This window comes from Ovis canadensis, chromosome 2 (assembly GCF_042477335.2).
Source record: "Ovis canadensis isolate MfBH-ARS-UI-01 breed Bighorn chromosome 2, ARS-UI_OviCan_v2, whole genome shotgun sequence".
NCBI classification, from domain to species: domain Eukaryota; kingdom Metazoa; phylum Chordata; class Mammalia; order Artiodactyla; family Bovidae; genus Ovis; species Ovis canadensis.
The window spans coordinates 122,819,754-122,832,830 of NC_091246.1; the positions used below are offsets into that span (position 1 = coordinate 122,819,754).

General features: G+C 38.4%; 1 long non-coding RNA gene across 1 annotated transcript; it reads left to right on the forward strand.

The window, feature by feature from the left end:
• The first annotated feature begins 7,664 nt into the window (after nt 1-7,664).
• Nucleotides 7,665-12,080, forward strand: LOC138432738 (uncharacterized). Its single transcript, XR_011253967.1, has 3 exons — nt 7,665-8,677; nt 9,223-9,255; nt 9,351-12,080. It is a non-coding gene; the product is annotated as an uncharacterized lncRNA (long non-coding RNA).
• Nucleotides 12,081-13,077: the final 997 nt, after the last annotated feature.

Sequence of the window (13,077 nt, forward strand, 5' to 3'; positions counted from 1 at the left end):
GAGTTGTTTTGCTGTGTGACTATGCCGCAGTCTGTTTACCTGTTATCCCACTGAAGGACGTCTTGCTGCTTCGAGCTCTTGACTATCATGAGTAAAGCTGCTGTGAGCATTCAAATTCAGGTTCTCATGTGGAAATAAGTGTTCAAATCAGTTGGGTAAAAACCTAGAAATGTGATTGCTGGGTCATAAAGTAAACCTAGGTTTAGTTTTATAAGAAACTGCCAACCTGTCTTCCAAAGCAGCTGTGCCACTTCACATTCCCACCAGCAGAGTAAGAGTTGCTGCTGTTTCACATCCTCACCAGGGTTTGGATTTTAGCCATTCGAACAGGTGTGTAGTGATTTCTCGTGACATGAAGTTGAGCATTTTTTTCAAATGCTCATTTTCCACCTTTATATCATTTTTGATGAAGTGTTTGTTCACATCTTTGCCTGTATTTTAATTAGCTTCTCTGTTTTCGGATGGAGTTTTAAGGGTTTCTTTGTGTATTTTGGATACCAGTCCTCTTTCAGGTAAGTGTTTTGCAAGTGTTTCTCCCTGTCTGTGGCTCAGGTTGCCATTTGCTTAATAGTACCTTTTGAAGAGCAGCTTTACATTTTAATGCATGCAGCATCAGTTTTTTCTTTTACGAATTGTGTTTTGGGGTTATATCTAGACTCTGCCAAACCCACGGTCACCTAGATCTTCTCCTGTGTTTTGATATAGTAGTTTAATAGTTTTGTGTTCTACCTTTACGCTGTCATGATCCATTTTGAGATAATTGTTGTGAAATTTGTAACATCTGTGTGGAGTTTTTTGGTTTGGGTATGGGAGGGTGCACATGGATGACCAATTGTTCCATAACCATTTCTTGAAAAGACTATTCTTAATTAAATTGCCTTTGTTCCTTTGCCAGAGGTCAGTTGACTGTAATTGTGGAGGTTTTTTCCTGGGTTCTGTATTCTGTCCCATTGACCTACTTGTCTGTTCCTTTGCCAGTACCACTTTGTTTTGATTACTGTAGCTTTACAGTTTTAAAGTTGGAAATATCAGTTCTCCCACTTTGTTCTTCAGTATTACGTTGGCTATTCTAGGTCTTTTGTTTTTTCATATAAAGCTTAGACTCTGTTAATACCTACAAAAAGCTTGCTGAAATTGTGACTAGTATTACATGACTATAGATCAAGTTGGGAAGGAATTGCCATCTTAATAATTAATGTTGAGTGTTGTATTCTGTGAACCTGGACTATCTCCTCATTTATTTAGATCTTTGATTTCTTTAATCAGTTTTGTAGTTTTCCTCATGTACAGCCTGTACATATTTCATTAGATTTATACCTAAGTATTTCATTTGTGTGTGTGCTTTTGTAAATGGTGCTGTATTTTTTATTTCACTTTTTTTTTTTTTTTTTTTGGTGGGAGGGCGCTATGCCACACTTGTGGGATGTCAGTGGGATGGCTTGTAGGATGTTAGTTCCCCGGCTTGGGATTGAACCCAGGCCCTCGGCAGTAAAAGCACAGAGTCCTAAACACTTGGCCTCCAGGGAATTCTCTATTTCAAATTCTAATTGTTCTTTTGTGGTGTATGTGAGAGCGGTCCCCATTTATCTACTATTAACCTTGTGTGCTGTGATAATTGCTACATTCACAGTTTTTTTGTTGGTTCTTCAGAACTCTCTACGTAAACAGTGATTCCGTCTCTGAACAAATACAGTTTTATTTCTTCTTTCTCTGTATAGTTTTTATTTCTTTGTGCTGTGCTGTGCTAGTTTACTTCAGTCATGTCTGACTCCTTGTGACCCTATGAACCTGCCAGGCTCCTCTGTTCATGGGGATTCTCTAGACAAGAATACTGGGTGGGTTGCCATGCCCTCCTTCCCGGAGGTCTTCCAGTAAGGTCTTGAGTAGGAGTGGTAAAAGGGGATATGCTTGCCTTGTTCTCAGGCATAGGGTAAAGGTCCAGTTTCTCACCACTAAGTGTAAGATTGGCTGTAGGGTTTTTTAGTACATGTTCTTTATCAAGTTGAAGTCACTCCCTGTTCCCAGTTTGCTGAAAGTTTTCAATTATGGATTTTGTCATTCTTTCCTGCATCACTAATATGACCGCATGACTTATCTTCTTTATCGTGTTGGTGTCTTCGATTACATTAATTAATTTTTTACTATTGAGCCAGCCACACTGGCATACTCGAAATAAATCCCGCTTGGTTATGGTGTATAATTCTTTTTACACATCATTGCCTCTGTGTTCATGAGAAGGACTGGTTTGTGCTGCTTTTTTGTACATGTCTTAGTCTTATATCAATGTCTTGGTAATAGAATGAGTTCAGGAATGTTCTCCTGTTTTCAGGAGAGGATTGCAAAGAATTGATACAATTTCTTCCTCAAATGTTTGGTCTAACTCAGCAGTGAAAGCATCTGGCCCTGGTATACTCTCTTTTGGGGGAATTTGTTAATTATTGATCCAGTTTTAAAAATAGACATAGGCCTATTCATATCGTCTCTCCTTGTGTGAGCTTTGGTAGTTCCTATCTATCTTTCCAGGAGTTGGAGCATTGCATCTAAGTTATTAAATTTGTGGGCATAAAGGTGTTCCTGGTATTCCTTAATTATTCTTTCCTTGTCTGTGGGAACAGTGGTGATAATCTTTTGTTTCATTTTTTAAAATGTGTATTAAGATAAAACTCACATAACATATAATTCACCTACTTGAAGTGTGAAATTCAGTGGCTTTTACTATATTCACAGAGTTGTGCAAGCATCACCATAATCAGTTTTAGAATATTTTCATTGCCCCCCAAACAAGCCCTGAAGCCTGTAACCATTACTCCTACTGAGGTGTTTAATCTGTTTGGAGTTAATTTTTATGTATGATATGATGTAGAGGGTCCAACTTCATTCTTTTTTTTTTAATTGAAGTATAGTTGATTTACAGTGTTATGTTAATGTTACAATGATATGTTAATTTCTTCTGTAGAGGAAAGTGATTCAATTATACATACTCTTTTTCATATTCCTGTCACAGAATACTGAATACAGTTCCCTGTGTTTTACTGTAGGACTTGTTTATCCAAGTATACTGTATATTATACTTTATATAATAATTTGCATCTGCTAATCCCCAAACTGCCAATTAATTTGTCTCCAACACCCTCCCCCTTGGCAGCCACAGTTCTGTTCTCTATGGTTGTGAATCTGCTTCTGTTTCATAGATAAGTTCATTTGTGTCACATTTTAGATTCCACATATAAGTGATGTCATATGGTATTTGGCTTTCTCGTTCTGACTTAGTATGATAATGTCTATGTCTATCCATGTGGCTGCAAATGACATTATTTCATTCTTTTTGAGGGCTGAGGAATATTCCACTGTATGAGTGACAATTGCTCGGATGTGATCGATCCTTTGCAACTCCATGGACTATAACCCACCAGGCCCGTCTTTCCATGGAATTCTCCTGGCAAGAATACTGGAGTGCATTGCCATTCCCTTCTGCAGGGGATCTTCCTGACCCAAGTATTGAATCCAGGTCTCCTGTACTGCAGGCAGACTCTACCATCTGAGCCACCAGAGAAGTCCATTCCATTGTATATGTATACCAAATTATTTTGATCCATTCATCTCTCAGTAGACATTTAGGTCATTGCCATGTCTCAGATTTTGTAAACAGTGCTGCTGTGAACACTGTAGTGTATATATCTTTTTGAATTATAGTTTCTTCCAGATGTATGCCCAGGCATGGGATTTCAGGATCATATGGTGACTACTTTTATGAGGACCTCCACACTATTTTCCATAGTGGCTATACCAATTTACATTCTCTCCCAACAGTGTACCCACCTACACCCTCCACATCCTTTCCAGTATTTGTTATTTGTAGACTTTTTAATGACGGCCATTCTGAGCAGTGTGAGGTGGTACCTCATAATAGTTTCGATTTTAATTTCTTTAATAATTAGTGGGGCTTCCCAGGTGGTGCTAGTGGTAAAGAACTCACTTGCCAATACAGAAGACATAAGAGACACTGGTTTGATCTCCAGGTCAGGCGGATCCCCTGGAGGAGGGCACGGCAACCCACTCCACTATTCTTGCCTGGAGAATCACACCGACAGTCTATAAAGGTTGCCAAGAGTCAGACACTACTGAAGTGACTTGGCACGCACACAATAATTAGCAATGTTGAGCATCTTTTTATGCGCCTAATGGCCATCTGTATGTCTGCTTTGGAGAAATGCCTATTTAGGTCTTTTGCCCATTTTCTGACGGAGTTCTGTTTTGTTTTTTATTCAGTTGTATGAGCTGTTTGTATATTTTGGAAATTAAGTCCTTGTCAGTGGCTTCATTCACAAATATTTTCTCCTAGTCCATAGGTTGTCTTCTCATTTTGTTTATGGTTTCTTTTGCTATGCAAAAGCTTATAAGTTTGATTAGATCTTAGTGGTTTATTTTTGCTTTTGTATCTGTTGCCTTTGAAGACTGACCTAAGAATGTTTTACATGTGTTCTCTTCTAGGGATTTTATCGAACTTTATTCTTTTGCACATACCCAGCCAGTTGTCCCACTACCATTTGTTGAAAAGACTATTCTTTTTTTTTTTTTTAGGTTAATTTATGGAGGATTTATTTGTCATATTTTAACTTTTTATTGGAGTATAATTGATTTGTAATGTTGTGTTACTTTCTGCTGTACACTAAAGTGAATCAGTTCTCTATATATCCACTCTATTTTGTTTGTTTGTTTTGGTCATGCCACGTGGCATGTGGGAACTTAGTTCTCCAACCAGGGTTTGAACTTGTGCCCCCAGCAGTGGAAGTGCAGAATCTTAACTACTGAACCATCAGGAAAATCCTTTCACTCTGTCTAAGATTCCTTTCCTTATTTCCCTGTCCATATAGGTCATTACAGAGAATTGAGAAGAATTCCCTATGCTATACCATAGGTTCTAATTAGTTATCTATTTTATATATTAGTGTGCATATGTCAATCCCAGTCTCCCTATTTATCCCTCCCCCACCCTCCAAAAAGACTATTCACTCACCATTAGAGAGTTCTGACAAAACATGGTCCACTGGAGAAGGCAATGACAGACCACTTCAGTATTCTTGCCTTGAGAACCCCATGAACAGTATGAAAAGGCAAAAAGATATGACACTGAAAGATGAACTCCACAGGTCGGTAGGTGCCCAATATGCTACTGGAGTGGAGAAATAACTCCAGAAAGAATGAAGAGACAGAGCCAAAGTGAAAACAACACCCAGTTGTGGATGTGACTGGTGATGGAAGTAAAGTCAGATGCTGTAAAGAACAATCTTGCATAGGAACCTGGAATGCAACATCCATGAATCAAGGTAAATTGGAAGTGGTCAAACAGATGTCAAGAGTGAACATCAACATTTTAGGAATCCGCAAACTAAAATGGACTGGAATGGGAGAATTTTAATTCAGATGACCATTATATCTACTACTGCAGGCAAGAATCCCTTAGAAGAAATGGATTAGCCCTCACAGTTTTTGAGTCAAAAATGCAGTGCTTGAGTGCAATCTCCAAAACAGCAGAATGATCTCTATTCGTTTCCAAGGCAAACCATTCAATATCACAGTAATGCAAGTCTATGCCCCAACTACTAATGTGGAAGAGGCTGAAGTTGAATGGTTCTATGAAAACCTACAAGACCTTCTAGAACTAACACCAAAGAAAGATGTCCTTTTCATTATAGGGGACTGGAATGCAAAAGTAGGAAGTCAAGAAACACCTGGAGTAACAGGCAAGTTTTCCTTGGAGTACAAAATGAAGCAGGACAAAGGCTAACAGAGTTTGGACACTGGTCATAGCAAACACCCTCTTCCAACAACACAAGAGAAGACTACACGTGGACATTACCAGATGGTCAATACTGAAATCAGATTGATTATATTCTTTGTAGCTGAAGATGGAGAAGCTCTGTACAATCAGCAAAAACAAGACCAGAAGCTGACTGTGGCTCAGATCATGAACTCATTGCCAAATTCAGACTGAAATTGAAGAAAGTAGGGAAAACCACTAGACCATTCAGGTATGACCTAAATCAAATCCCTTATGATTATACAGTGGAAGTGACACATAGATTCAAGGGATTAGATCTGATAGACAGAGTGCCTAAAGAACTATGGACAGAGGTTTATGACATTGTACAGGAGATGATAATCAAAACCATCCCCAAGAAAAAGAAATGCAAGAAGGCAAAATGGATCTCTGAGGAGGGCTTACAAATAGCTGAGAAAAGAAGAGAAATGAAAGGCAAAGGAGAAAAGGAAAGGAATACCCATTTAAATGCAGTTCCAAAGAACAAAAAGAGACAAGAAAGCCTTCCTCGGTGATCAATGCAGAGAAATAGAGGAAAACAATAGAATGGGAAACACTAAAGATCTCTTCAAGAAAATTAGAGATACCAAGGGAATGTTTCATGCAAAGATGGGCTCATAAAGGACAGAGATGGTATGGATTTAACAGAAGCAGAAGATATTAAGAAGAGGTGGCAAGAATACACAGAAGGACTAGACAAAAAAGATCTTCATGACTCAGATAACCATGAGGCTGTGATCACTCACCTAGAGCCAGACATCCTGGAATGCAAAGTCAAGTGGTCCTTAGGAAGCATCACTATGAACAAAGCTAGTAGAGGTGATGGAATTCCAGTTGAGCTCTTTCAAATTCTAAAAGATGATGCTGTGAAAGTGCTGCGCTCAGTATGCCAGCAAATTTGGAAAACTCAGCAGTGGCCACAGGACTGGAACAGTTCAGTTTTCATTCCAATCCCAAAGAAAGGCAATGCCAAAGAATGTTCAAATTACTGCACAATTGCACTCATCTCACATGCTAGCAAAGTAATGCTCAAAATTCTCCAAGCTAGGCTTCAACAGTACATGAACTGAGAACTTCCAGATGTTCAAGCTGGATTTTAAACAGACAGAGGAACCAGAAATCAAATTGCCAACATCTGTTGGATCATCGAAAAAGCAAGAGAGTTCCAGAAAAACATCTACTTCTGCTTTATTGACTATGCCAAAGCCTTTGACTGTGATCACACTGTGGAAAATTCTTAGAGGTGAGAATACCAGAGCACCTTACTTGCCTCCTGAGAAGTCTGTATGCAGGTCAGGAAGCAACAGTTAGAACTGGATATGGAACGACAGACTGGTTCATAATTGGGAAAGGAATACATCAAGGACATATATTGTCACCCTGCTTATTTAGCTTATATGCAGAGTACATCATGAGAAATACTGGGCTGGATGAGCACAAGCTGCAATCCAGATTGCTGGGAGAAATATCAATAACCTCAGATATGCAGATGACACCACCCTTATGGAAGAAAGTGAATAAAAACTAAAGAGCCTCTTGATGAAAGTGAAAGAGGAGAGTGAAAAAGCTGGTTTAAAACTCACCATTAAAATAAATAAAGCTGTGGTACATATACACAATGGAGTATTACTCAGCCATTAAAAAGAATATATTTGAATCCATTCTAATGAGGTGGATGAAATTGGAGCCTATTATACAGAGTGAAGTAAGCCAGAAAGAAAAACACCAATACAGTATGCTAACACATATATATGGAGTTTAGAAAGATGGTAATGGACAGCAAAAGAGACACAGATGTATAGAACAGTCTTTTGGATTCCATGGGGGAGGGAGAGGGTGGGATGATTTGGGAGAATGGCATTGAAACATGTGTAGTATCATATATGAAACGAATTGCCAGTCCAGGTTTGATGCAGGATACAAGATGCTTGGGGCTGGTGCACTGGGATGACCCAGAGGGATGGTATGGGGAGGGAGGTGGGAGGGGGGTTCAGGATGGGGAACGTGTACACCCATGGCAGATTCATGTTGATGTATGGCAAAACCAATACAATATTGTAATTAGCCTCCAATTAAATTTTTTTTAAAGTTGAAGCTGCCACATTTATGTGGCTCCTCTAATAAAGAAATCATGCAGCATTTATTATTTTAGAAATAAATAAAATAAGATGATGGCATCTGGTCCCATCACTTCACGGCACATAGATGGGAAACAAAGGAAAAAGTGACAGACTTTATTTTCTTGGGCAAAATCACTGCAGATGGTGACTGCAGCCATGAAATTAAAAGACACTTGCTCCTTGGAAGAAAATCTATGACAAACCTAGATAGCATGACAAAAAACAGACATTACTTTGCTGACAAAGGTCCATCTAGTTAAAGCTATGGTTTTTCCAGTGGTCATGTATGGATGTGAGAGTTGGACCATAAAGAAAGCTGAGTTCTGAAGAATTGATGCTTTTGAACTGTGATGTTGGAGAAGACTCTTGAGAGTCCCTTGGACTACAAGATCAAACCAGTCTATCCTAAAGGAAATCAGTCCTGAATATTCATTGGAAGGACAGACGCTGAAGCTGAAGCTCCAATATTTTGGTCACCTGATCAGAATAACTGACTCATTGAAAACGACCCTGATGCTGGGATAGACTGAAGACAGGAGGAAAAGGGGATGAGAGAGGATGAGACGGTTGGATGGCATCACCGTCTCGATAGACAGGAGTTAGAGCGAGCTCTGAAAGTTGGTGACGGACTGGGAAGCTTTGCATGTTGTAGTCCATGGGGTCACAAAGAGATGGACACAACCGAGTGGCTGAACTGAACTGAACATCTTTGAATTGTCCTGGAAATATGTCAAAGGTAAGTGAGTTGTATTTGTAAAGGGTTGTTTCTTGATACTTGAGTCTATTCCATTGATCTAGCCTTAGGCCACTACCACATGTGTCTTATTTACTAAAACTTTACAATAAGTTTTGAAATTGGAAAGTGTGAGTTCTACATTTTGTAATTCTTTTTAAAGATTGTCCTGGCTGTCCTGAGTCCCTTGAATTTCCAGGTGAATTTAGAAACAGACTGTCAGTTTCTACAAGGAAATCATCTAGGATTTTGATAGGTGTTGTGTTGAATCTATAGATAAATTTGGAAAAATTTCCCCCTTCATATTAAGCCTTTCAATCTGTGAACATGGACTGTTTTTCCATTTATTTAGTTCTAATTTAATTTCTTTCAGTTCTATAACATTCAGAGTAAAAGTTTTTCAGTTGTCAAACTCACTCCTAACATTATTTTCATGCTACTATAAATGGAATAGCTTTTTTTTTATGTTAGCTATTTATTACACAACTCATTTAACACATTCAGATGGAATTATAGTCTAAGATACAATCCTTTTCATGTCATTGCAGCTTCCTGCCATTGACGTATAATTGCTGACATCAGTAAGTATAGGGAAAATGTGATCTGTTCCATATAGAAAAAATATTTGTGGCAGGCCCCTTTAATTAGTTTTATTTTTTTATTTTATGACTTAAAGATGGTGGAGTAGAAAAGGCAGAGGAACCAGAGATCAAATTGCCAGCATCTGTTGGATCATAGAAAAAGCAAGAGAATTCCAGTAAAACCTCTACTTCTGCCTCATTGACTATGCTAAAGCCTTTGACTGTGTGGATCACAACAAACTGGAAAATTCTTAGAGAGATGAGAATACCAGATCACCTTACTTGCCTCCTGAGAAATCTATGCAGGTCAAGAAGTAACAGTTAGACATGGAAAAAAGGACTGGTTCCAAAATGGGAAAGGAGTATGTCAAGACTGTATACTGTCACCCTGCTCGTTTAACTTACGTGCAGAGCGCATCATGAGAAACACCAGCTGGATGAAACAGAGCTGGAGTCAGGACTGCCGGGAGAAATGTCAGTAACCTCAGACATGCAGACGGCACCACCCTCATGGCAGAGACTGAAGAGGAACTGAAGAGCCTCTTGATGAAGGTGAAAGAGGAGAGTGAAAAAGCTGGTTTAAAACTCAACGTTGAAGAGGAAGATCATGGCATCCAGTGCCATCACTTCATGGCAAATAGATGGGGAAACAATAAAAACAGTGACAGACTTTATTTTCTTGGGCTCCAAAATCACTGCAGATGATGACTGGAGCCGTGAAATTAAAAGACTCGTTCTTTAGAAGGAAAGCTGTGACAAACCTAGACAGCATATTAAAAAGCAGAGACATTACTTTGCCAACAAATGTCCAACTAGTCAAAGCTATGGTTTTTCCAGTGGTCATGTTATGGATGTGAAAGTTGGACTATAAAGAAAGCTGAGTACTGAAGAATTGATGTTTTTGAACCGTGTTGTGGGAGAAGACTCTTGAGAGTCCCTTGGACTGCAAGGAGATCAAACCAGTCAATCCTAAAGGAAATCAGTCCTGAATATTTATCGGAAGGACTGATGCTGAAGCTGAAGCTCCAGTACTTTGGCCACCTGATGCGAAGAACTGACTCATTTGAAAAGACCCTGATGCTGGGAAAGATTGAAGGCGGGAGGAGAAGGGGATGACAGAGGATGAGATGGTTGGATGGCATCACCGACTCAGTCAACATGAGTTTGAGCAAGGTCCCAGAGATGGTGAAGGACAGGGAAGCCTGGCTTGTTACAGTCCATTGGGTCACAAAAAGTTGGACACAACTGAGTGACTGAACAACAACAACAACAACATTTTTTTATTTTATCATTTTTATTTAGGTAAAGAGTCGGACACGACTGAGCGACTGAACTGAACTGAACTGATAGTTGATTTACAATATTATATGTTTTAGGTATACTGTATTTTGATTCACAGTTTTAGAGGTTATTCTTAATTTGCTGTATTCCCTGTGTTGTACAATATATCCTGGTAACTTACTTATTTTATAAATAATAGTTTCTGTTTCCTAACCCCCTACTTCTATCTTGCCTCTTCTTCGCTCTCCCCAGTGGTAACCACTAGCTTGTTCTCTGTATCTGTGAGTGTGTCTTTTTTGTTGTCATATTTACTAGTTTTAATTTTTTGGTTCCACATATAAGTTGTATCATACAGTTTTTATCTTTCTCTGTCTGGCATATTTCACAACACATGATACCCTCCAAGTCCATCCATGTTGTTGTAAATGGGAATAGTTAGAACCGCTTTCTTAATTTCATTTTTTGATTGCTCATTGCTGCTATACAGATACAGTTGATTTTTAGATAGTGTACATATTATTTATTTAGTTTGGAACAGCCTGACAAATATAATTCACATACCATACAATTCACTCAGTGTATAATTCATTGTTTATATCTTAAATTATTAATTTTTTAATTGTAGTAAATACATAGCATAAAATTTGCCATTTTAAGATACAATTCAGTGGCATTAATTACATTCACAATGTTATGCAAACTTCACCCCTATTTCCAAAATATTTTCTCTACCCTTTTGTCAGCATTAAGTGATAACTCTTCAGTCCCCTTTCCCCAGCCCCTGGTAATCCCTAAAGTATTTTCTGTCTTTATGGTTTTGCCTGTTTTAAGTGTGTGCTTGTATGCTCAGTCGTATCTGACTCTTTGTGACCCCATAGCATCCTCCAGGCTCGTCTGTCCTTGAGATTTTCCAGACAAGAATACTGAAGTGGGTTGCCATTTCCTCCCCAACATGATCTTCCTGACCCAGGGATTGAACCCACATCTCCTGTGTCTCCTGTATTGGCAGGCAGAGTCTTTATGCCTAAGCCACTGGGGAAGCCATCATATAAATGGAATTGTAAAATATTTGTCTTTTTGTGTCTGCATTATTTTGTTTAACATGAGTTTTTCAAAGGTCATCAAGGTTGTAGCAGGCATCAGAAGTTCATTCCTTTTAATGTCTGAATAATATTCTGTTAAATATACATAACACATTTTATTCTGTCCACTTGTCTATTGGTGAACACTTGAATCATTTACAAATTTTGCCTATTATAAATAATGCTGTAATGAAAATTGATGTATAAGTCTCTGTTCAATGCCTGGTTGCAGTTCCTCGATATTTATTTAGGAGAGGAATTTATGAATTGTATGATGATTCTGTCATTAGCTTTCTGAGGAACCACTAAACTAGTTTCCATAGTGACTGTATTATTTTACATTATTAACTAATATTTTATTCTTTTTGAAGCTATTGTAAATTGAATTGCTTTTACAATTTACTTTTGACTTGTTCATTGCAAGTATATAGAAATAAAACTGATTTTTGTGTGTTGGTTTTATATCTGCAGATTTGCTTAATTTATTAATATTAGCTATAACAGTTTTTTGTGAAATCGTTAGGTTTTTCAGTATGTCAGATCATGTCATTTGCATACAGAGAGAAGTTTACTTCATCCTTTCCATACTTTTTATTTGTTTTTCTTGACTAATTGTTCTGGTTTGAACTTCCAGAACTATGTTGAATCAAAGTAGTGAAACTTGGCACTGTTGCTTTGTTCCTGATCTTGGAGGGAAAGCTCTCAGTCTTTCACAGTTGAGTATGATGTTATCTGTGAGTTTTCCACATATGGCTTTTTTCATGTTGAGGAATTTCCCTACTATTCCTCGTTTATTGTTTTTACATTCAGTTCAGTTCAGTTCAGTCGCTCAGTTGTGTCCGACTCTTTGCGACCCCATGAATTGCAGCACGCCAGGCCTCCCTGTCCATCACCAACTCCCGGAGTTCACTCAGACTCACGTCCATCAAGTCGGTGATGCCATCCAGCCACCTCATCCTCTGTCGTCCCCTTCTCCTCCTGCCCCAATCCCTCCCAGCATCAGAGTCTTTTCCAATGAGTCAACTCTTCGCATGAGGCAGCCAGAGTACTGGAGCTTCAGCTTTAGCCAAGCTTTGTTAAATGCTATTTCTTCAACAACCAGGATGATCATGTGGGTTTGTTCCTTCTTTCTAATAATGTGATTTACTGTATTGTTTAGTTTTAATATATCAAACCATACTTTCATTTTAGAAATAAATTCCACTTGATCATGGGATGATCCTTCTCAAATGCCGCTGGATTTGGCTTGCTAGTATTTTGTTGGATATTTGCATCTGTATTCATAAAGATTTTCATCTGTTGTTTCTTTCCTGTAGTGCCGCTGTATAGTTTTAGTATCAAAGTAATGCTGGCCTCATAGAGTGAGTTTCAGAAATGTTTCCTCTTCTTCAATTTGTTTGAAGAATTTGTAAATAATCGATATTGAGTCTTCTTTAAATATTTGGTATAATTCACCAGT